Here is a 26,459-nt window from a genome sequence, read left to right on the forward strand (position 1 = left end):
GGAGAACTTGTTTCCCTGCATCAGTCATTTGCACAATCAGCATTTTAAAATCAAGTGGACAGTTGTCATATTACAAAGAAATCAAAGGTCATTCCTTACCAGGAAAATTTTGGAAAGTTTCTTCTTACAGGTTTCAGAATACCTAACAAAGGGCAAAGTGCTAGATATCAAAGTTCAGTAATAGCTCTCTTCCGGAAAACAGAGTTGATCTCATATTCCCCATCTGTAAGAAGGAGGTAAGTTAGACCCACTGCACTCAGGATGCTACAGCTGACCAACCTCTTATATGAGCCTATTAGTGGAACCAATCTGTCATAAATTCCCTCTCTATTAAGTCTATCTCCTGAAATCAAAAATGAGAAGTCAAACAGGCCAAGGAATATACAGTACTTCAGACTTTTCTTTAAAGTTATTTGAAAGGGAAGAGAACTAGAGTAATTCACAGTTTGATCCCTGTTCATAGATATGCTGATTAGAGAAAAGTTGACAAAAGATCATGAGCTATCTGGAAACAAAAGCTATCCAGTGGATTCTTCATAAATTAGATGAGCAGGCCTCTAACCCCCCAAATTAGATTACAGCCCCAAAGGCATTATTTTCAAGCAAAAACTGCCATTCTAAATTTTTGTGTTATTCTCTTATTCTAGATGACACTTCTAGAGATAATATTATGTTCGGTTTCATTATTTTATTATCTACTAAATCTACATGAGTAAGAATAAAACAATAAAGGCCAAGTACAAATGGTGAAATTTTATATTAGGATGGGATATGCTATGCTATGCTAACAAATACACCCTGAAATGTAAGTGGTTTGACAGAACAAAGGCTTATTTACTGCCCACATCATAGACGAATGTGGGTGGAAGGATTTCCTTCGTATCTTTCATAAATTGTGACTTTGAGTTCTTACATCTTGAGACAATGACATCTTTAAAACACACAAACTTTGCATTCCCAGTGGAAGGGGAAAAGAGAATCAGGATAAGGAACATAAACCCTTAATTGCTTCACCCTGGAAGTCACACAAGTGCCTTCTGCTCCCAATTCATTGGCCAGAATTCTCTCCTTGCAGGGAGGCTGGGAAATGCAAGGACACAAATCACCATCTCTGCCACAAGAACTCTGCGGTCAAGCATGAGAGTCTGATTCCTATGGCACCTTAGGCAAGTTACCTAACCTCTGCTCATCTTAGTTTCACCATCTGTAAAATGGGAATAGCAAAACAGGTGACAGGACCGTCATGATTAAATCAGCATCTGCATAATTATCTAAATTAATGCTCAAAATATATGGCAGCCATTGTTACCACTGTTTAAATGATTCAAGATTTTTGTAATGGCCCTAAGGCTAAAACAGATTTCAAGTTCAGCACCCTAAGATTATAAGACTCTTTTGGCCTTTAAAATCATCCTTGTGTGGATCTGAGCGTGTGCACTTTCAAATGCACTGCACCAGATCAAACTCTACACACACGAACATTCACCTTTAATTTACCACAGCTCTGTCTTCTCTGCTTTCTAATGAATGTTTCAGTTGCAACACTCCCAAGGCTTTTAACCTGATTGTTTACCTCTGAAGATCAGGCATTTGCTTTTTTCTTTCCTTGTTGGTGTCCTTGTCTCTCTCTCTGTCCCCCACCCCTCTCTCACCACCAATGGATTGAAAGCCTCACAGATACCATTCTGTTGATCAAATGCGTTTTTATTTCTGAAGGTTTACTATGTTTTCAGAAACTAGGTTGAAAAAAAAAATTCAGAATCCCTGAATGCCTTAATAAGCAATGGAACCTAAGTGGCAGCCTTTTTATTCCTTCCCTAACTTTGCCTTCCCTCATTAAAGAGCTCAATTTAACACAGGTAAATGAATATACCTTCAACATTAAGCACTCCTGGGTCCAAATGCAGAAAAGACAGGTCCTTCTTCCATCTTCAACTCCCTATTTCAAAACAACTCCATAAAAGTCTTACCAAAAAGAGTGGATGAGAGCTCTGGTGTTGCTTTTTCTCATTATGCCTTTAAGATTTGATTCACACTACAAAGATCTGTCAACACAATCATTCCGGTGGCAAGAGAGACAGCAGCTGCTGCCTAACTAGGAAACCAATATTATTCCTGGAGTGTGTGTTGTCCCGCAGGGTTTGGATTAACTCAAGATGGATACTTTCTCTCCAGTGCTTTGTTACAAATCACTTCTGGTAGTACCAGAGGTACCGCAAAGAAGCATTCAACACCCGCAAAGGAGTTATTTAAAATGAAATATGAAGCGTTCTGACTGCTTCTGGATTATCTTTGCTGTGTTTCTTAATGAATTTTTTAAAAGGAAGTAGTAGCTTTTCTTCTATTAGAGTTCCTGAAAATGTGCTTGTGCATATATCAACCTCGGTCAAGAAAATACTTGAAATATTAGCTTAGAAAATAGGAACCTATCCACTAGTCTTAGTTCTGCTTATACATTCAGTTAGTATTTGCTTTGTGATAACCCAGACAACTCTTACTCAAGCACGTTTGACTTCCACAGAGCGTCTGGGGGGTCCTCCAGTACTTAGACAGGCACTGAACTCCCAGCTCCTGCTGTTGCAATCCCTTCCTCCCTTTCACCGCCCCAGGCCCAACTAGGAAGAAAGTTCAAAATACTCTACAAACCATCTGAAGAATGTCTAATGCTCTAGGGCAAATGAGCCATCAAAGATGAGTCAAAGACCTGATTTTCAATGGAGCAGGGCAAAGAAATTATACCTAAATTGTTCTAAAAACCCATGGTCTTTAGTTCCTCCAATTCTTGAAATCATCTTGTACCTTAAATCATGCCTTATATAAGGTGACTCTGCTGGGTCATTACAGACATCTCTAGGAATTGCTCCTAGTTATCATAACTGACTTCAAAACTTCCAGGAAAAGTGGGGGGGGAAATCTCTTGTGGTTCGTCAACTCCTTGTGAAGAGAGTGTGATGTCACAAATCCCCAGAAATGCCTGACTCTTTTCTTCTCTCCTACTTGCCTCCTTAGATCCTCTTTGTATGCATCTGAACAAAAAGAGACAAGATAAAACAGATATCCTTTAACTTTGCTACATTAGTTGCTAAGAAAATGCTTTGAGTATGAGTCCTGAGCAGATTTTATAATGTCAGCTGCTGCTGGCTCCCCTGAGCATGGAAAGTTTGAAACCAATTCAGACCACATTCTAAGTGGCCTTGTCATTCACCCATAAATAGGGCTCCATCAGAAACAGATCCCGGAACCCAAGATAATAAGCATAGCAAGAAGGAGCTATTGTCATCATGTACTAAATATCTTTTATGACCAGAAGAGCAAGGGGTCAATTTAACTGCATGGCCTGGACAACTCCTATCTACCTCCTCCCTGAATCTTAGCCCCTCATCTACAAAATAAGATTTTCCTGACCTATTCTTCAGGATAACTCAGGCATGAAGTAATAGTTTTGTCTAATGTATTCTGCTATCTCATGTCTGGGATAAAGTGAAAATAATAAGGACTAAAAGAAAGGTGCGTTAAGTTTCTTGTAGATATAAAATGGAGACAATTATTGGACAAAACTACACAAGAAAAACGGAGTTACAATCAATTGCAAGGATGACCCATCACATGGAATGTGACTTAAGGAAAACCATGGAAACTAACATGCTTAAGTGCACCTCCTCCAACAAGCTATCCCTGGTACCCCAGTTGAAACCTTGAGTCCTTTAAAAATCCCAGCATACCTACGAGAGGAAAGAGGTAGATAGTAATGCCTTAGCTTTGATGAGTTATCAGAAAAGATTCGGCCCTTTGTGTCTGAACAGGTTACAGAAGGATTTGTAAGGGACAAGGCAGGCCCCCAGGCCCAGAGGAAATGGGGAGCTATGAACTGAGGTAAGGATTGGAATGCAAGTTTGGTGGGGAGAGGAGACAGAATCAAAATTCCTGGAAAGCTGGATACAAAGCGGGGACTGGATCACCAAAGAAATGATGGATCCAAAAGTCTGAGTTAGGCCTAAGTGCACAGTAGGTGTTTCAGTGGCCCTAGCGATGACAAATGGTATGACAAATGGCCTCAAATTCAAGGAGTGATATACACAATTCTATCACCTTTCCACCTAAGGCTTCCTCTACTAGACTACAGTTTGAGATTAATTCCCTACATCACTGGGCAATATTACCAACTCTTTTTGTTGAACACCCTCATCATCCTCTGATTCTATAAGGATTTCTGTGCTAGGTTTCTGAAACTCATAGTGGGACATCAAAGCCCATCATAGTTTTGGTCTTCTCCTTTCATGGCAAGTGGTCAATTGCCAAAAATCCAAGCTAATATTTAAAACCAGTAACCTAAACATACCAGAATGGTGAACAGGAAGGAAAATTCATTTCTTCACCAGTCTGTTTTTGATCTTTCTACACCTGAAACAGTACTTACCAGTTTTCAGCCAGGATAGTGTTTTAATTCTCTCATACATATGGGAAATTGTACAATGTTCTAAAGCCTCAGGCAAACAAGTAGACTCTTTCAATTTGGTACGACAATTATTTTGTCCCAATTAAAATAGCCCCACAGAACTCATAGCGGAACTATGAATTTACTATATTGCTTCCAAGACCTAGTAAGGATAATAGCTAATATCAGTTCAGGACTTCTATGCTAAGTGATGTTCTAAATGATCTACATTTATTTACTCATTTAATCCTCATCCAGAGATTGCTGAAGTAGCACCATTCATAACTGCATTTTACAGATAAAACTGAGGCACAGAGAACTTCAGTAATTTGCTCAAGGATGCAGGAATAGTAAGTGGTAGAGCTGTGATTTGAAAAGATTCAGGTTGACTCCAGTACTTAACTAACTTGCTGCCGTATTGCCCATTGCTTGTACGTGCTGCTAAATTTCCTTCAGATGACCTTAGAGGAGACCTTTTCTTAAGCCAACAGGTTCCAGTGAAAACTGGAGTACCATTTCCCAAGTGGTATTTCCGAATTCTGTTCTCAAGGAGATCAATAAACATTCTGTGAAAAAGGGATCTCTGTTGAAATAAGCGTGGGGATGTTAAGTACTATATTCCCTTGTAGAGAGTTACAATTCATGCGAGCATTTCAAAAACAATGAGAAGTTCTATAGTAAAGACATTTGCTTAAATTTGTTTAACCCAGTATGTGTCAAGGGTACTTGACAATAGGACTCATTGTTTTTAACCCTGCATCAATTGACATTCTAGGGAACAGTGTTTATGAAACATTATCTTGGGAAAAGCTGGTCTAGAGCCATGACAATGTATTTAAGCTCATCTAAACATGGTTTATGGGATATGTGAACCTTGAGGTCTGAATGGAAACTGAAAAACCAGCCCCTTCCCAGGTGACTTTAGAGGAGCACAGAGAGTAGGATGCATGGTCTTATAGTAGTGGTTCTCAACTGGGGAAGATTTTGACCCTAAGGGACATTTGGCAATGCCTGGAGACTTTGTCACAACTAAGGGATGGTACTGGTATCTAGTAGGTAGCAACTAGGGATGCTGGTAATCAGACAATGCACACGACAGCTCCCCACAACAAAGAAGTGTAGGGTCTAAAATGCCAATGGTGCCACTATTGAGAAAGTCTGCCTTAAAGGATATGACCCCACCTATTGCTGACCTATAATTAGGGAGAGGACCAGTCCACTGGACCATGTAAATCCCACGAACAAATATCTATATCATCAGCACATGGCTATTCCTATTACATAATAAACACTTTATGAATATTTGTTGTCTGATCATCTAAGCTAAAGGATTCTTCTCTAGCCCCTATAGTGTTTTCCTACTAGAATCTCAGTACTTCAGGAACTTCTGGCTGAAGGAAACCCCTGAGAAAAGCCACTCTGATGCAGGGAGGCTGGCTGACTTAAGAGGGAAACAGGAGGAGATGCTAGGTTCGGGCATCCTGGTCAATGAGCACATTTCTTTTATGTGCCTCACAAGTGTAAGGAATATTTGAGAACTTGTGCCTATGCCTGAGTGCAATGGCTGGCTAAAATAGTCAATTAGAATTTCTTTGTACTAGAGACAGTGTTTTTCTCCCTGGCTTTTAGGGAAGGTTCTTAGGACAGGAGTTTCTCTAACCTTGAATAAATAGGAGAATCTGGCCCACTGGATTTGGAAGAAACAGATTAAGCTGCATATTAAGATACTTGGCAAATAAATAAAATGAATGAGAATAAACTGAATTATGTCCTCAGACCACCCAAGAATAATGTCCCATGGTCTTGGGAGGTCACCTAGAGGCCTGGGAGCAGTAAACTGTGATAGTTTGAGGTCACTCTAGTGCATGGATCCTCATTCATTATTAGATATACAACATTGTTCTTGGGGGCCACAGATTCCCCCAAACTCAGCACACATATGTCTGTAATGAATTAGGTTTCAGCCTCTGAGCATTTAACTTCTTACACATTCCAAGTCTGGAGTAACTACACTGGGAGCCATCTGCCACTAAGCTTCTGGTTGGATTTGGACCTAATCCATCTCTGCCAGGTGCCTGATAGTCACACACTCTGAAACCCCAGTTCCAAAGTTATATGTGAATCAAAGACCTAGGGTTTCAAAATGGTCCAATTATATATTTTTAGAACTCAACTTAATTTTTCAAAGGCTTAAACTTTAAGGATTATTATTACATAATCAGCAATCTTTTAAATGAAATTCAATTAGATATACTTTTTTAAACTAGAGCATTTCTCGCTATGATTGGTAACTTTGTTAATACAATTAAAATATATCTATCTATACTTTTTTTCATAATTTTTTTTAAAGTGGGCTTCACATCTAGTGCCGAGCCCAATGTGGGGCTTGAACTCATGAACTCATGAGATCAAGATCTGAGAACAAGATCTGAGCTGAGATCAAGAGTCAGATGTTTAACCGACTGAGCCACTCAGGCACCCCTTTGTAATTAATACAATTTTTAAACACCTTTTTTCAACATGATAGAATTCATAAGCCTTTGATTACATGGGCCATCATTTTGCCTCAAAAACAGGATTTTAAGTTTCCTGAGGAAAAATACCATGTCTTCCTCTTCTTTATATCTATAGTGTGATAACCATATAATATGTATTTATTAAAGGTATTCATTCATAAATAGGAATTCATAAAGTAAACCTAAATTTCATTACCCTGTGATCTTACTAATAAAAATGGGTATAGCTAATGTATACTGTGAACTTTCTATTCCCCAGACATTGTGCTAAGCACACTTTACCTACATAATTTTCCCTAAAATCATCTGAAAAAATCTATGACTTTCCCCCATTTTACACATAAATCATCTAGGGCTTAGAAAGCCTAAGAAAACTTCCAAAGAACACAAAGCTAGTAAATGGCAAAGTGGAGTCACAAACTGAGATCTGAGTTCATATAAGTACCACATGCTAATGAATTGTGCTATTAGAACTCCAAGATCTGTCTGACTTCAGAATCCACAGCCTTATAGTTTTCTCCTCAGCCATGAACACATCCCTCATCTGGTCTTCTATCAGCAGTAGGCCTTGTGGAAGAAGACTGTTACATATTCAAGAATTCCAGACAGCAAGCTAACATCTTGAATTGTATGTGCTGACTATGCCAAGGGCTTCCTGGGCCATCACTTCTTCTATCTCTGTCCTGCCTTGGTATGCTACATCAACTACTCTCCCTTCGCAGAAAACTTCAGACCAGGCTTCCTGAGTTTTCTACAGAGTTAGAGGAACCATCTACTAAGTAACAAAGTAGGAACCACCATTAAGATAGTCCAACAAGACTACAAAAGTGTTACTGAGGTAAAACAAGTGTTCACAGAATATTCAAAAACACGTTACAGATCAAGATAAACCCTCATTCTACATATACAGGCTTATGAGGAGAAGGGATTTCCCTAACTTATACAGCCAATTAGTGACACAGAAAGACTAGATACTCATTCTCCTCTCTATCAGGACCTGTTTCCAGCATACCATACTCCCTTTCACCCTGAATCACTCACAGGCAAACAAATACCAGTCTTTTTTGCAGGGTGATCCAAGGATTTTTCCAATGACCCTTCTTTCCATGGAACTTTCTAAAATTGGAGAAAGAACTTATTTATAGCCCTTATTTCAAGGTGCTTTTCAAATATCTAATTATCCAATGACCCACTCCTTAGCTGAAGGTGGCTAAGGACAGGGGACTTGGCTGTGTATTTTGTAATCATTCATGTGATGACCGAAACTCCAGTGCTTAGACAATGAATGCCCAGGTTGAGGATGCTAAGAAGTGAAACCAAACATCTGTGCCTGTCATTTAAAGATGTACTGAGGGCAGAAAAAAAATCCTTGAAATGCTGTTAACCCATTAGAGGTAGGACACAAAATGTTTGAACTCTAAATGACATCGGCAAACTTTGCAAGGATTGTCTGGGACAGATGTTGTTCCATTCTATTTTTCTTCAGTACTCTTTTTGGGCTTTCTAAAGCCTAAGATACAGTTAGGAGAATACAATTCTGAGTTGTGTAAGAGACTTCAACTGGCAGCATTTGTGATACAGTCCACAAGTCTTAGAAATGTTTCCATCTACCAAATTAGACTACTTCCATCTGGCAGACACTGCTACTTGCTTTGGGAGATGAATGGAGCTGAAAAAGCCATGGCTGCTTTTCAAGGTTTCAATTCAGTGTAGGCAGCATTCTCATGCCCAGGTCTAACTTGGTTTCATTGCTCTGAGACTACAGCACTGCAGTTATTATAGCCCAAAGAGAAAGATTAACTGTTCTGGGAGGAACCAGACAAGACAAAATTATCATAGATCCTGGTATCTGGCTTCAGGTGTTAACAGGTATGAGCCAGACGATTTCTTTCAAAAGAAAAAATAGGAGACATAAACAAAAGCAAAGATCATCAGAGTACAAAAATGTTTCCTTTTTTTTTTCTCATTTAGACCTTTCGCAAAAGAGAATACCATCAGAGAAATACACTTGACCTTCCTTGTGCTTGAGGCACCATCAAAGGATGGAATGATGATAGTAAGAGTCTTGGGCTCTAGCCTCTACCAGAAATAACCAGAAAACACAAGCTTTCCCAATCTCTTCCTTGCTGGTGTGATTCTGTGATCACCCACTTGGGTTTCTCTTCAGCCACTAAAGTTTCCTTTTATTATTGCTGTGGGTTATTTCTCCATTCACTCCCTTGAAGTTCCCCTTCATTGCCTTTTATCTCTACTCTTGCTCACCAACTGGCTCCATGTTCTCCTTCAGAAATTACACCCTTTCTGAGCTACTGCTCCCCATGCTGCACAACTAGTTAGCTATAGTAAGTCACCATATTTACATCATTGCTTTCAATTCTGTGTAGTCCTCTACACAGAGCCTGTTTTGTGCCTGTGATTTCACATGTAATAGTGTGGGCTCAATAAGACAAAACCTTGGGACTTGACTTTGTCACAATGACTTTACTGATTTCTCATAGGACTTTTGTCAATATTCTCATTTCCATATATAAGATTACAACAAAGGCAAAGAAAGCTAACAACATCCATAGAGCTACCACTCTTCTATTCATTCCATTTCACTTCTCCTTTCCTCTCCTCTCACACTCTCTCTCATTCTTTCACATTCCTCAAGAAACAATCTTTTGGAGGTCTTGAAACACATTCTTCCAAAGTATTGGGCTAGAAGATGATATGTATTACATTACGCTCTATCTAGTATAGCAGCCCAGATCATTAGCCTGTTTCCTTGAACTGAGTGTGATCACTTAAACCTTTTGTCATTCCAGAGTAAGTCTTCTGCCCATTATAACACTATTTGGTGTGTACAAAAAAAGGCTCCTTCTCCCTAATTTCATCCATGCACTTATAAGCTCAATTACTTCCAGCAATAACAACTCCCAATGGCTTTCCCAAATATGCCCCAAGAATTCCACCAGTGTAACATTAAGTAAGCACCTCCCCTCCAAGGGATTCATTCTGTATTTGAAGTCACCAAATGAACCATCTCTTATAATGAATTAATTTAAGAATCATTACAATAGCATGTGTCTGTGGAATTGATAAACTGATTGTACAACAGGTCTTACTCATGAAGACCAATAGTTTAGGTACAAAGTTTAAGAAATCTGTAATTTCTTACAAATTGCAATTTTCCCATAAAAGTAAAAGACAAAACAAAATAACACCTTTCATGATGTCTCTCTCAACTCAACTACAATTGAGTCCTTATTATAACAGCCCTCATTTGAAAATTTATTCTTTCTTAAATTGTATTGCTTGATATTTTTGGCTCATCAATTTATTCAGCAAATATTATTAAGCACTTACCACAAGCAAAGTATTGTGTAAAGTCTATGGACTTAAGTCCTGGTTTGATATTTAACCACCTTATTCTTAAGTTGTTCTAAGGATTAACAGAAATAATAGGCCTAGAAGTTCAACATATAAAGAGACGATTTCTGGATGACAGCATGAAGACCTCCAAGACCCTCTCCCCAGTAAGACAATCATAACTGGTGAAAAATATTTTTTAAAAAAAACAAATGAACAAAAATTCTGGAAATGGGTTTAAGGGAATACAGAAAATGAAGAAACATTTCCTCGAGAAAATCTACTAAGTCTTGGTAAGAAGAGGAAGAGTTTGTGGCATTTGCATCACAAACATTCCCCATCCCAGTTCAGTATGATAGAAGCTCCGCTCTGGGAAAGTACAACCAGGAATACAGGGCCCTCTTTATCCCAGCTCCCAATTTAAGGCTACAGTATTTCTTCAAGAGGGGTAGACTGCTAGTATGTTCAACAGCTCTTCCACCCACCCACCCTCATCTGTACTGAAGGAATTCTATTTCAAGTAAAAACACCTGTGAGATCTGGGGTTTTCTTCCTCTAAGTAGACCCCACCCACAGGGTAGAAGCTCTACCCCAGACATATAGGTCTTTAATTACAGGGGCCTGGATCACCCTCACTTCAGTTAATTCATAGGTTATACGTTCCATATCAGGAGAGAGAAGCAAGGAAGACCAGTGGCTACTGTTCCAGTCCAGCACTCCACTTGAAAATCTGGGGTGTCATTCTCCATACTCAGGTCTGGGCAGTAGAAGAGAGGTTTTTCTCAGAGGGAGAAAGAGACATAAAACAGATCTCTGAAGATTTTCCAAGGGGAACTGATTTTATTTGGAAGAAAGTAAGGAAAGTTGCTATGTTATTTAAAATGCCCAATATTCAACAAAAACATATAATATATGTAAAAAAACAAACAGAAAATAGGGAACTATGTCCCACACACATGGAAAAAAAGCGGGCAACAGAAATTACCTTTGAAGGTTCTACATGTCAACTATAGCAAAGGCTTCAAAACAGCTATTAGATATCTGTTCAAAGAACTAAAAAAAATCTTTGCTAAAAGAAGTAAAGGAAGACATGACAACAATGTCTTATCAGATAGAAAATATTAACAAAGGTCTAGAAATCATTATTTTAAAAAATGGAACCAAACAGAAATTCTGGAGTTGAAAAGTACACAAACAGATGAAAAATTCACTAGAGGTACTCAACAATAGATTTGAGTTGGCAGAATAAAGAAACAGTGAACTTGAATACAGATAAATAGAAATGATACAATCTGAAGAACAGAGAAATAAAAATGAATGAAGAAAAATAAATAACCTCAGAGAAATAAAGAACACCATTAAGGGCACCTACATATGCATAATAGGAGAGGACACAAAAACACAGAAATGATAAGGAGAGAAGCAGAAAAAAATATCGAAGAAATAATGACTAACATTCCAAATTTGAGGAAATTATTCATTAACACATCCAAGAATTTCAATGAACCCCAAATTAGATAAAAACAAAGAGACGTGCACCCAAATACATCACAGTAAAAATGGCAAAGACAGGGGCACCTGGATGGCTCAGTCAGTTAAGCATCTAGTTCTTGATTTCAGCTCAGGTCATGATATCACAATCTGAGATTGAGCCTCAAAGTTGGGCTCCAGACTGATAGTGCAGAGGCTGCTTTGGATTCTCTCTCTCTCTCTCTCTCTCTCTCTCTCTGCCCCTCCCCTGCTCTCTCTCAAAATACCATTTTTAAAAATGGCAAAAGAGAAGTACAAAGATAAAATCTTTAAAGTAGCAAGAAAAACATAACCACTCATTAAAGAATACCAAACTTGTCAATGTCTTTCAAAAAACAAAAACAAAACAACAACCAAAAAACCAGAAAAGCCAAAAACACTTCCCAATTCTATTAGCTTATTATCAAAAACTTGACAAAGATGTCACTGCTATGAATGGAGTTGTGTCCTCCCCAAATTTCTTAATCCCCAGTGTGACTATATTTGGAGATAGGGCCTTCAGGATGTAATTAAAATTAATTGAAATAAGGGTAGAGTCCCAATTAAATAAAATTGGTGGCCTTATAAGAGGAAAATCCCTCCCTTCCTTCCCTCCCTTCTTTTCTCTCCTTCCCCCCACCAACCCCGCCCCTTCCACAAGCTCAAATGAAAGGCCATGTGAAGACAAAGTTGCCATCTGTAAGACAGGAATAAAGCTCTCACCAGGAACCAAATCAGCCAGCACCTTGGTCCTAGACTTTCTACCCTACAGAACTCCAAGTAATAAATTTCTATTGTTTAAGCCATAGAGACTGTGCTATTTTATTGTAAGAGCCCAATTATACTAATATAATCACAAAATAATAGTAACACCTATAGACCACCATGAATTGCAATGCAAAAATCCTCAAGGCATTTCTATCAAACCAAATCTAACATGTAATAAATATTTTTCACTATACCAAGTAGGATTATCCCAGGAATGTAAAGTTAGTTCAATATCCAAAGCTCTATTAACAAACCATATCAGTATAATAGAGTATAAAAGCTACATGATCATCTTAATAGATATAGAAAGAAAACATTTGATAAAATCTAGTACCCCTTCATCACTAAAAAAAAAAAAAAGAAGAAGAAGAAAACCCACACACAACAAAGCAGGAATAGACAAAAACTTCCTCAATATCATAAAGGGGTTCTACACAAAATAAGGATAATAATAATAATTACAGCCATCTGACAACTGCCCTATGCTCTGTGTTATAGATGGTATCACATACGTCAACAATTGTTCCTTTTGACTACAAAGTCCGCACTAAAAGCATGATGACACCTTCCATCTTTACACCCAAATATCTTTCCACGTCTCTGTCAGTATACTACTCATATCCCTCTGTGCCAAATACATGGGGAGACTGGCCGTTCTCTAGACTTGCCCTTTCCTACTTTGTCACTTGCCTAATATGCCTTTGCATTTGTTGTCCTTCAAACTTGAACTGTCCTACCTACCCATGTCTATCTGTTCATATCCTATTTGTTCCTCAAGAGTGTATTCAAATGCCACCTCTTCTAAGATGGCTCCCTCACTCTTTTCCCTCCCCTCCCACCCCACCATAAACATCTGTCCTTTTCCTGCCTTTCAGTAGCCCTTTGTACTTCAACTATAAATCTTAGTATGTTCAACTTTGTAGTCCTTTCAGACATAACTTCTTAAAGTCAGGGATCTCATCTTCTAAAAGTTAGCATCCCAAAAAGAGACTGTTGACTACCATGGCTTGCATATGTTAAGTACTCCAAAACTCCTGAAATGAATTTAAAAGCTGATCGTGAACACATTCTTGGTAGCATGCCTATGAGAGGCAAGTTCTGGTTTACATTCTAGGGGCTAACAGAATGTGCTTTGTGAAATGGTTCTAGAATAATCTGGAAGCACCACCACTTCATCTTAGAAAATGCCCAAAATAGTACCTTACCCTTCAGAAATTTCATGTCGACTGCCATAAAAATATATGAAATAACATGAAGTGAAGATAGTGTGCCTTCTGCTGAATTTAAATTTGTGACTTAAGTTAAAGGAAGAAATGCTGGAATGAAGCATTTGTGAATTCTAAATAAATCAGTAAAAAGAGGACAGGCAGAAGACTTTCATATTCTCAAACATTTCCAGGAAAAGTGGTAAATTAAACAGGTAAAGAGAAGACTGAGGAAGACTTATTCATAACCCTCAATCTACCCACACTACCAATCAGATTAAAGGGCTGCAGGCTAGGGGTGCCTGGGTGACTCAGTCGGTTGAGCATCCAACTTCAGCTCAGGTCATGATCTCACGGTCTGTGAGTTGGAGCCCCGCTTTGGGCTGTGTGTTGACAGCTCAGAGCCTGGAGCCTACTTCGGATTCTGTGTCTCCCTCTGTCTCTCTGCCCCTCCCTCACTCATGCTCTGTCTCTGTCTCTCTCTCTCTCTCTCTCTCTCAAAAAAAAAAAAAAAAAAAAGAATAAATGTTAAAAAAAAACGTAAAGTGCTTCAGGCTATTGTGGCAAAAACACACAACTATTCATTGGAATTTACAGCAGAGCCAGTCAGTAATCAAGAGGTTGACAAAGTTGTGTGAGTGTGTGTTTGAGGTGAGGAGTGTCAGGATAGAGGGGAAGAGAATGATAGACTTCAATTAAAGAATTGTTCAATTCAAAATGAAGCATAAATGATGTTTAGAATCTATATTAATGTAATCTGGCATGTAGGTGACTACCCAATTCCAGTCGAAATAATTGACTTGATTAATGTTTTAAGTATTTTCTTCTATCAAATCTCTTCTTTTTTCTTTCTTTCAAAGGAGCCAGCATATTTTAAAGGGAACATCTCTCATCTTTAATATGCCAAATCAATAAGAGAAGAAAGCTGAAAACAGGGACCCTAAAGATTCATACACTGAAAAATTCAGCGTTGCATATCATTTGACAATATTACTATCCTGCCTTTTATAATATCCCTTCCCCCATGATGTTCAAAGCCCTTAACAACCTCATTAAAGTACTTGTGTCAGGTTACAGCTCAAAAGAGGTACAACTCAGAAGTACAGAGTAAAGCCAAGTTTTAAATCCATGAAGGAGAATAAAATAGAATTCTCATCTTAATTCTAGATACTACTAGTTAGAATATATACACCACATGCAGACAACATAAGGGTAGTAATTAACAGCATGGACTCTAGAATCAGAATCTGAAATTTGAACTGGGCTCCTCCACTTAATAGTTATGCGGTCTGCAACTTACTTAACCTCCCTCTGCCTCAGTTTCCTCATCTGTAAATAGGAAATAATACATACCTCAATTTTTATGATGATTAAATATTTGAAGTATTTGTAAGTATTTGAGAAAGCCTAAAAGAGTGCATATGCTAAGCATTATGTAAAGGTCTACTAAATAAATTTACATGGCAGTGAAACATCAAAAAAGTTAAAGAGCACAAGGAGTTCATACTAAAATCAAGAAAATAGTTCCATTTATGGTAAACATTATTTTTATTTGTTCAGGGCTAAGCAGTTCCTGAGGAGTGGGAATTTCAGTGCTAAAATCCAGAATCCAAGACTTTCAGTGAAAACCTAGATTGTTGTTCATCCAAAAGGGACTCAAGAGGGTAACAGGAATAGATTTCATTTTTAAAAAGTTTCTATCATGTACTAGTCAGTGCATAATTAGTCAGTATTACAGCATTTAGTCTTTCCAACAACCCTGCAAGTAAGGTAATTTTATTTTCACTGTTTAAAAAAAGTTCAGCTATAGACCAATAAATTAACTTTCCCAAGGACGTACAGTGTTAGGAGGTACTATCAGAGATGGACCCCCAATCTGGCTGAATTCAAAGCCTATGTTTACCAATGTTTTTCTCTACTCTGATAGCCTCCTCTAGAAAGGAGTGGTTTCACAACCCAACAAGCTAAGGACCATTTGAGAACAGACCTGGAGTAATGAGTTAATCAAAATGGACCCTTAACACTCAAAGGCTATGTGTCTGGCCACTTTGTCCCTGACTTTCCAGACAGTATGGTCCCTTCCTGGGGGACTTTGATAAAGCCACTTGTCAATGCCATAGCTGTACATATAGTAAGTAAGGAGTTGCGCCCCTGCCTTTTTGTTGGAACTTAATAAAAACATCAGAGGAAGTTCTATTGCTTACCACTCTCTTTACTCTTTTTTTTTGTTTGTTTATGAAATTTATTGACAAATTGGTTTCCATACAACACCCAGTGCTCATCCCAAAAGGTGCTCTCCTCAATACCCATCACCCACCCTCTCCTCCCTCCCACCCCCCATCAACCCTCAGTTTGTTCTCAGTTTTTAACAGTCTCTTACGCTTTGGCTCTCTCCCATTCTAACCTCTTTTTTTTTTTTTTTTCCTTCCCCTCCCCCATGGGTTCCTGTTAAGTTTCTCAGGATCCACATAAGAGTGAAACCATATGGTATCTGTCTTTCTCTGTATGGCTTATTTCACTTAGCATCACACTCTCCAGTTCCATCCACGTTGCTACAAAAGGCCATAATTCATTTTTTCTCATTGCCACGTAATATTCCATTGTGTATATAAACCACAATTTCTTTATCCATTCATCAGTTGATGGACATTTAGGCTCTTTCCATAATTTGGCTATTGTTGAGAGTGCTGCTATGAACATTGGGGTACAAGTGGCCCTATGCATCAGTACTCCTGTATCCCTTGGATAAATTCCTAGCAGTGCTATTGCTGGGTCATAGGGTAGGTCTATTTTTAATTTTCTGAGGAACCTCCACACTGCTTTCCAGAGCGGCTGCACCAATTTGCATTCCCACCAACAGTGCAAGAGGGTTCCCGTTTCTCCACATCCTCACCAGCATCTATAGTCTCCTGAGTTGTTCAAAAATATGGAACGCTTCACGAATTTGCGTGTCATCCTTGCGCAGGGGCCATGCTAATCTTCTCTGTATCGTTCCAATTTTAGTATATGTGCTGCCGAAGCGAGCACTCTTTACTCTTTATTAACAGTAATTCCCTTTGAAAAATGCAGCCTTGCTTTTAGCACAAAATTTTGAAATTTATCCATCCTTTCCATATTTTTCCTCCATCCTTGCTATTATTTTGCTAGTACAACTGGAATAAAATAAACACAGCCAGATTCATTTTAATTTATTTTCTTTGAAACTTCTATTTGTTTTAGGACTCTTTCACTTCATAACATATTAGCAATGGGATAATTATACACCTGGGAGAGGGTCTCGCCCAACAACATCATTCTCAGAACAGGGAAGTGTAGCTCTGTCTCCATTTAGAGAAGCCACTGAAGCCACCCCAATCATTCCTAACTTCTAGACCACAGATGTAAGTGTGTGGATGGTGTGAATGCCATAGTTTGAACAAAGAGTAAAACAAATAACCCACACACTCTCTCTATTTGGGGAACCTGTTCTTAATTGATTTGAAATACCCAAGAACACATTATACTGTCTTCATCTTTCCATGCAAAAGAGGATAAAAAAATGATCAAGGGTAGCTTTACTTATGGAAGCCTCTAATAATAACTCTGATGTTAATTAAAAACTCTCTTGCTACTGTCAGAAATCTACTCCTTAAAGTGAAGGTTTTATTTATTCTAGCTGAGTAGCTGAAAAATATTTCTACATCCTTCCTTGCTGGTAAGTGCATGGGTTATGTTTTACAGTAAATGCTCACTCCGCCTTTTCTAGAAATAGCTGCGGCCCATACTCTGTCATGTTTCTACTCCTTTCCCTTTCCTAATCATACTGACCAAATTCAGAATATAAGACACTAGGCAGCATATTCACTGCCCAAGCAGATTCTCAGAATTTTCAAATAAAAAATATACAGAGGATGCTGTGTTGGTAGCTCCATCTTTGAAAATAAGCCCTTCTGCACCCCTGAGTCCTTGTCTTCAAAATGAGGCTTATGAACATTTTGCTTATGGGAAATCATGCTTGTTACAAAATAAAGGAGTGTCACCTCTAAACCAAGATAATTGTGTAAAGGCAATAGACTTTTTGTTGCTTGGGTTTTTCATTTTATTTAATGGAGTAATTTTCTTTGGGTGGGTCCAACCAAATTCAGGTCTTCATCATTTACAGTTCCTGAAGAAATTTTCTTAACATACATAGTGACAACATAAGTTTTAGTTGAGAATGACAAAATGTGCAAAATGGAATGAACTCATTAAATGAGGGTAAGAGTAATAGACTCCATTTTTTAAAAAATTTCTGTCATGTACTAGTCAGTGCATAACTAGTCAGTATTACATTATTTAGTCCTTCCAACAACGCTGCAAGTAAGGTAATTTTATTTTCACTGTTTGGAAAAGAAAACTCAGCTATAGACCAATAAAGTAATTTGCCCAAGGAAGTAACAGCCTTAGGAGGTATGATCCGAGATGGACCCCCAATCTTCCTGAATTCAAAGCCTAGGTTTACCAATGTTTTGTTCTACTCTGATAGCCTCCGTTGTGTTCTGACGGATATATACAGATGTATATGTATGTATATATAAATATATATGTGTATATATATTTATACATGTATCTATATACATTTATAATACATAATATATATTTATATATGATACACAAATGCATGTTTTATACATAATGCATACATATAACATGCATTTATATATATATGTGTATATATATATATATACACACACAGCACAGCACACACAACACACATACATACATATATACATACATACATACACACAGAGCATTCCCACATTACAGATAACTAGTATGATGCTAGTGCTAGAGCTAAGCATCACTAAGGTGCTGGCAAAATCTTTGTTCTTCTGTTTCCACTGCTGTGACACACATAATAAATGGTAATATTGGTATAGCATACTGGGGAAAGCAGGTCATTTTCTCAATCTCCCGGTTTATCTCCCTTGAAATGATAATTTTCTCATATCAGGACACTTATGATAATTTCAGAGAATTTTCTCTCTCTTTGCACTGGCTCAGAGTATACAGTTTAAACAGTTTCCATCAACTATTTTCACATAGCTCATTCTACTGGTTTCTCTAATTTGTCACAAATTCCTACACATCTTCTTGAGGAAGACCAGTACTGTAGCTACTCTCCCTTTTTCCATTTTGCTACAGATGGACATGCTGCTTTGCACCTGATCTGCAAACATAGCAGTTCATTCACACCACAGGCCTTTGTCCAAGCTATGCCCTTTGGTAGCATTGTGCTCCCTTCTCTTTGAATGACTGGCTCCTTGCAGTCAGAGCTTGCCTTAAATCTGATTGGTACTCCTTAATAACTAAATCTAAAACAACAATCCAGACACCCTGTAATGTTAGCCCAATTTACTCCCAGCTGGTATTATGCTTATTGTATTTGTTTACTGCCGATTTCCTTCCCCACTCCATGTAAGCACCATTAGAACAAGTTTGCGCATCTTGATCTCAAGTGTTCCCTGGAACCTAGAACAGTGATGGCATTTAGTCAACATTCAAATACTTCCTGAATAAATAAGTGTTAAATAAACTGTTCTCCTGCAACTGTTTCCTACCTGGGAATTATTTATTTTTAAATTCCAATTTTAATAACAAGAGACCAAGTTTCCAGGGAAGTCCATTCGAATATAACTGTCCCACTGCACGGAACTTATTGATCATTTCTGAGACATGTTAATAATATCCTGAATTGATCAACAGGTCACTTTAAGTTTGTACTTTACTTCATGTTAATTTTTTATGTGAGGGTTATAAAAGCATTTTATAAATCACAAAGTCTTATGTAAAAATTCATTTTTTATCTATAGTCAGAGATGGGCACTGCCTATGCTTGTTTTCAAAGTACCCTTAGGTCTCCTCACCCAAATACATCCTAACAAGTATCTGTAACTCCCAGACTACTCATGACTTCAGGTTATGCTATAAAAGCGATTTGAAATCCAAATGTATAATAAAGTCCTATACAGATCTAAAAGCAATTCCTAAGGTGAAAAATCACACTCAAATAAGTGAAAGTCTCTTACATTGCCCATGAAGTATAGCATGCATATATGCCATTTCTCAGCAAATTTTACATCATTTTTTTCTTCCCCAGTATTATTGGAACAGAAAACTATTTCTTCAACTGATATCAAATGAAGCTGTTAGCCATACTACAGGAAATTAACATATATTTAAATTTTAGAATCAAATCCAGCCCATTTGAACATATGGGCATTCATGGAATGGAAATAGAACTTGAGACTGACCAAGGAGAAATACATAAATATATATATATACATACATATGTAAGATATAGACAGGTCTGCCATTTTGTTCATCCTGATCATCCACAAATGGAATAGAATGGATGCTATAGACTGAATTTCGTCCCTCCCACCCCCGCCAACTCATATGCTGAAGCTCTAACTCCTCATTGTGACTATTTTTGGAGATAGGGCTTTTAGGAGGAAATTAAGATTAAATGAGATCATAAGGGTGGACCCCTAACCCAACAGGATTGGTGGCTGTATAAAAAAGAGGGAGTTCTCTCTCTCTTCCCAACATGTGAAGAGACAGAGAGTTGGTGGCTATTGGCAAACTAGGAAGAGAGGCCTCACCAAAACCATACCATGCTGCACCCTGCTCTCTGACTTCCAGCTCCCAGGACTGTGAAATATAAATATGTTTGGTTGAACAAATAGACTGTTGGTTAAGCCTCCCAGTCTATGAGAGCTGACTGGGAGAATGGGGAATGCATTATAACTCATTATCTTCCTCTCTCTCATCTTTTTCGATCTTCAAACCCTCTGCTCGTGCTTGATTTAAGTTAAATGTGCATATGATACAACTCTTCTGTAACACACTGAATCATAATTGATTAATGCTACCTTAAATGGGGGAATTGATCACATTTGTTAGCCCAATATCAAGCAAAGCCTGGGAGGAAGGAATATGCAAAAGCAAGGGAGAACAAAGTAAAAGGAGTCCAGAAAAGTCAGGCACAAAGCTCCTCTGGAGGGAATTCTGAAATGTATGCTGGGGGGTGGATTAAGACTTGGGCTTTTAAAGGACAGCAGAAAGGTTGGGCACTAAGTTCTAGAAGTTTGGGAAGGAGATTAATAAAGGAGATAAAATAAAGATATGTTGGTAGCAAAGATAACTTTCTCAATTTTGCCTCAAGCTATTCCTGCTTATAAATATAATAACTGTGAGAATTGCTCTGTGTGTTATTAATCTTATAGTTGATGGATAAACAACCCCACTTACCAGTTTCTCATATGCCCTTCTCTATTCATCATCTTAGAGGATGAAAGGAGAAAATTCACTTTCAGAAATGAGAAAAGGAAAGATTAGCTATTCTTATTCGCATCTATATAAAAATTTAAGGACACTTATAACACAAAGGTAGAGGAATCCTCTCCAAAGTAAAATGGCTTCTGTGATCTTCAGGATGGGAAAAGGAGCCACTTCATTTAAGCCTTAACAAAATAGGGAATTTTAAGTTAGGGACATTGGATGCTGAGGATTTGAGATAACTTTTAAGTGACTTTAATGGATTCTTTTTTTGAGACTCTGTCCTTTATGGTCTTTTCGAATTTTCAATTTCTTCCATCTTAACTGTCAAAATAGAAAGGGTGCTCTGCCCATTACAGTAATTAGTCGAAATGAGGAGAGAGCTGGGAAAGGAATTCAGAAGCCACAGAACAGTCAGTATTAATGCTGTTTGTGTTTCAAATATGAACAATAGACAGCGATATGCATTCCAAATGACTGAAACACCCAGACATTTGGTCAATAGCATTCTTTGACATCTATTGTGTGAGAAGCACCATGCTTGGCTGCTGTCTGAAGAAAAGAAAAGAAACACAAGACAGCCCTTATCTTCCAGCTTGCCAGGCTGCAGGTCTCAATAGACTAAGACACTCAGAAAACTGAAGCTATCTCCACAACAAGAGGCCATTTTGTCAGACCTGATGTCAGCCCTTCCGTTAAGGGCAGAAATTGTATCTCTGTTACAAATAAATGTAAAGGTGTGTTCCCTAAATTTAAAGAGAACAATTAACTTTAGGAGACTTTAATCATCATTTTTCTAAGGAAAATCTCAATTTTGTCTATTACATGATGTAGCTCAAGAAAAAAACATGGCCCATTATTAATAGTTCCCTAGCAACTTCTAGGGAAGTGATCGAGTAGAAGGATCTTAAACTTACCTTGTCCCATGGATACAACCAGACAAAACCCACATCAGTGAAATAACCCAGAAAATGACCTAAGGACTGACAGAATAGATTCTCTACAGCTAAATGTAGAGAAGAGGTCACATCAAAAAGGGAAGGAAGGGCAGAGATGTGGTGGGAGCTAAATGGACCTGCATGAGTATTCACAAGAGGGAGGGATGCCATGGACCTGGGGAGGACCAGACCCCACACCAGGCATGCAGGCACGAGGAACCCACATGGGGTAAGCCAAACCCCATAACATTTGGCTTTAAAACCAGACGGGTGTAACAATCAGTAGAGCTTAATGCTTGGACCTTAAAAATCAGCAGGATCAGCTGGGGAGGGGGGTACTAGTAGGTTAGAGTCCACACCCTTAAAGAGACAGTACAACAAACAGCTCCACTAAGATACAACATAGAAGCAGCAGTTTGAAAATCGCCGGGGATACATAGGAAGGAGATTTACTTACTAATCTCAGAGCATGTGCTGGAAGGACAGAGATCTTTGGAAGAACTGTCCAAGAACCAAAGACTTTGAAGGTGCAATTTCTCCCTTCTGCCAACCAGCCTAGATACATGGACAGTGTGAACACTCTCTACCTAGCTTTTTAACAGGGCTCACCCCATCTCCACCTCCTCCTGCAGAAATGCCTCTTCCATCCATCCCTTGAGTTTTCCCAAGTGGCTATGGACCCTTCCTGCAGCAGACAAGCTCTGACCTTGCTGGCATCATGTGCTCTGCACCCATGTTCTCAGGCAGAATCACCTCCTCCAATATGCCCTTGGTCAGAGCCCATCCAAAGCAGTGTGAAAGCAGGTCCAAAAGGGGCGACTTCACTCCAAAGTGACTTCTGCCTGGGAAGAGAGGAAGAGCACCACACATAGCATTATAATTGTGACCCAAGTAGTGGGCTGGGGGCAGACATCAGGTGTGACTGCAGGCCCTGCCAACCAATGAAAGCTGCTCAGGGGACAAAACAGGAAAGTGCTCTGCAGTTTAGTACTACTAAATTTCCAGCAAACACCTAGTATGACTCAACTCAAACCCCAAGATGACCCCAGACTGGCCCACTAACAACAAAGAGACCAAATCCTGCCCACAACAGGCATAGAGAACAATTGCAGATGACAAAATTGAAGGCAAAAGTGGCTCAGCCACAATAGTAGGACACATGCAATATGCATAGGACATACTGCTGAAGCGCCTGTTTCTGGTGAATGGGGGACACTGCATTGCAGGGCATTAAGGGACCTCTTCTTAAGCCCACTACTTTCAAGAGCAAAATACATAGCTGACTTTCCTAACACATAGAACCAGGCATAGAGAGATAGACAAAATTAAAACAGAAGAGTATATCCCAAATGAAAGGACAGGACAAAATCACAGCAAGAAACCTAAATGAAACAGAGATAAGTAACATACCTGATAGAGAATTAAAGTAATGGTCAAAGATACTCATTGGACTGGACAAGAGTGAAGGACTTCAGTGAGACTCTCAACAAAGAGATGGAAAACACACATACACACAAAAGAACAAACCAGAGATGAAGAATTCAATAACTGAAATTAAAAATACACTAGATGGAATAAATAGTTGACTAGAGGAAACATAACAATAGATCAGAAAACTGAAGGACAGAGTAATGGAAACCAACCAGGGTGAACAGGAGAAAGAAAAATCAATAAAGAAAAACAGACTTAGGGAACTCAATGATACCTGCAAGTGTAATAACATTCATACTACAGGATCTTAGAAGAAGAAAGAGAAGAGTGGGCGGAAAGTGTACTGGAAGAAATAATAGCTGAAAGCTTCCTGAAACTGGGGAGGAAACAGAAATCCAAATCCAGCATGCATAAGAGAGCCCCCAACAAAATCAACCCAAGCAGGTCCACACCAAAACACACAATATTTAAAATGGAAAAAAATAGTGATAGAGAATTTTTAAAGCAGCAAGAGAAAAACAAACAGTTAGATACAAGGGAAACACCATAAGGCTATCAGATTTTTCAACAGAAACTTTGCAGGTCAGAAAGGAATGGCATGATATATTCAAAATGCTGAAAGAAAATAACCTGCAACCAAGAATACTTTATACAGCAAGGCTATCATTCAAAATAGGAGAGATTAAGAGTTTCCAAGACAAACAAAAGTTAAAAGAATTTGTCATCACAAAATCAGTCCCACAAGAAATGTTAAAGGGGTCTCTGAGTCAAAAGGAAAGATCACAGGTAGGAGTAAAAAAAGTAGGAAGCACAAAAGCAGTAAAATTAACTATATCTATAAAACAAGAGATTCACAACATAAAAGGATGCAAAGTATGACACCATATACACAAAATGTGGGGGAGGGGGATAGAGAATGGGTTCAAACTTAAGCAACCATCAAGTTAATATAGACTACTATATGCTAAAGATGTCACACATAAACCAAATGGAAACCATAACTAAAAAACAGCTATAGGTATGCAAAAAAATCGGGCACATCACTAAAGAAAGTCAGCAAAATGTGAGAGAAGAGAGCAAGAGAAGAAATGAACAGGGAAGAACTTTAAACCATAAAACAAGTAACAAAATGGCAATAAGTACATATTTATCAATAATTATTTTGAATGTAAATGGACTAAACGCTCCAATCAAAAGACATAGGGTGAAAGAATGGATAAAAAAGGAAGACCCATCTATATGCTACCTATGAGAGACCTACATGCAGATTGAAAGTGAAGGGATGGAAAACCATTTCCCATGCAAATGGAAGTGGAAAGAAAGTTAAGGTACCAATTTATATTAGACAAAATAGACTTTAAAACAAAGACTATATCAAGAGATAAAGAAGGACACTCTATAATAATAAAAGGGACAATCCAACAAGAAGATATAATAATTGTGAATATTTAGAAACCCAACAGGAAAGCACCAAAATACATAAAGCAACTAGAAACAAACATAAAGGAACTAATCAATAGTAATACGATAATAGTAGGGGACTTTAACACAACACTTACATCAATAGACAAATCATCCAAACAGAAAAATCAATAAGGAAACAGTGGATTTGAATGACACACTGGGCAAGATGGATCCAACAAATATACTGAAAACGTCCCATCCGAAAACATCAGAATTCACATTCTTTTCAAGTGTACATGGTACATTCTCCAGAATAGATCACATATCAGGCCACAAAAAATGTCTGAACAAATTGAAAAAGATCGATGGGCATTGAGGAGGGCACTTGTTGGGATGAGCACTGGGTGTTGTATTTAAGCAATGAACTATGGAAATCTACCCCCGAAACTAAGAGCACACTTTACACACTGTATGTTAGCCAATTTTACAATAAATTACATTAAAAATAATAATAAAAAGAAAGAAAGAAAGAAAGAAAGAAAGAAAGAAAGAAAGAAAGAAAAAGAAAAAGATCAAAGTCATACCATGCATCCTTTCTAACCAAAATGTTATAACAAGTAATCAACCACAAGAAAAAAATCTAGAAAGACCACAAATAAATGGAGGTCAAATAACATGCTATTAAACAATGCATCAGTCAACCATTATATGGAGACAAATGAAAATATAAACACAACAGTTCAAAAATTTTGGGGACGCAGCAAAAGCAATTCTAAGAGGGAGGTTTATATCAATACAGGTCTGCCACAAGGGGCAAGAAAAATATCAGACAAGCAACCTAAGGTAACATCTAAAGGAACTAGAAAAAGAACAAACAAAACAAATCAGAGAAGAAAGGAAATAATAAATATTAAAGAAGAAATAAACAAAATTTAAACTAAAAAAAAGATGAATAAAACTAGAAGCTGGTTCTTTGAAAAGATCAACATCATTAATAAATCTCCAGCTAGACTCATAAAAGACAGAGATAGAGGACTCAACCAAATTCAGAAATGAAAGGAGAAATAAAAAACAACATAGAAATACAAAGGGCCATAAAATAATATTATGAAAAATTATAGGCCAACAAATTGGATAACCTAGGGAAAAAAATGCATAAATTCCTAGAAATATGTAGCATCCCAAAAGTGAAGCAGGAAAATGGAAAATTTGAACAGATCAATTACCAGTAATAAAATTGAATTAGTAATCAAAAAACTCCCAATAAACAAAAGTCAATGACCAGATAGCTTCACAGGTGAATTGTACCAAACATTTAAAGAAGAGTTAGTACCTACTCAAAATGCTTGAAAAAATAGAAAAGGAAGGAAAACTTCCAAATTCTTTCCATGAGACCAGCATTACCCTGAAACCAAAGCCAGATAAAGACACAATAAAAAAAAGGAGAACTAGGGGCACCTGGGTGGCTCAGTTGGTTGGGCGTCCAACTTCGGCTCAGGTCATGACCTCGGGTCTGTGAGTTCAAGCCCCACATCGGGCTCTGGGCTGACAGCTCAGAGCCTGGAACCTGTTCCGGATTCTGTGTCTCCCTCTCTCTCTGACC

At 38.1% G+C, this 26,459-nt stretch overlaps 1 non-coding gene across 1 annotated transcript; it reads right to left on the reverse strand.

Moving 5' to 3' along the window:
• Positions 1-16,704: 16,704 nt before the first annotated feature.
• Positions 16,705-16,811, reverse strand: LOC125174133 (U6 spliceosomal RNA). Its single transcript, XR_007155265.1, has one exon. It is a non-coding gene; the product is annotated as a U6 spliceosomal RNA (small nuclear RNA).
• Positions 16,812-26,459: the final 9,648 nt, after the last annotated feature.

Source organism: Prionailurus viverrinus, chromosome C1, assembly GCF_022837055.1.
Source record: "Prionailurus viverrinus isolate Anna chromosome C1, UM_Priviv_1.0, whole genome shotgun sequence".
NCBI classification, from domain to species: domain Eukaryota; kingdom Metazoa; phylum Chordata; class Mammalia; order Carnivora; family Felidae; genus Prionailurus; species Prionailurus viverrinus.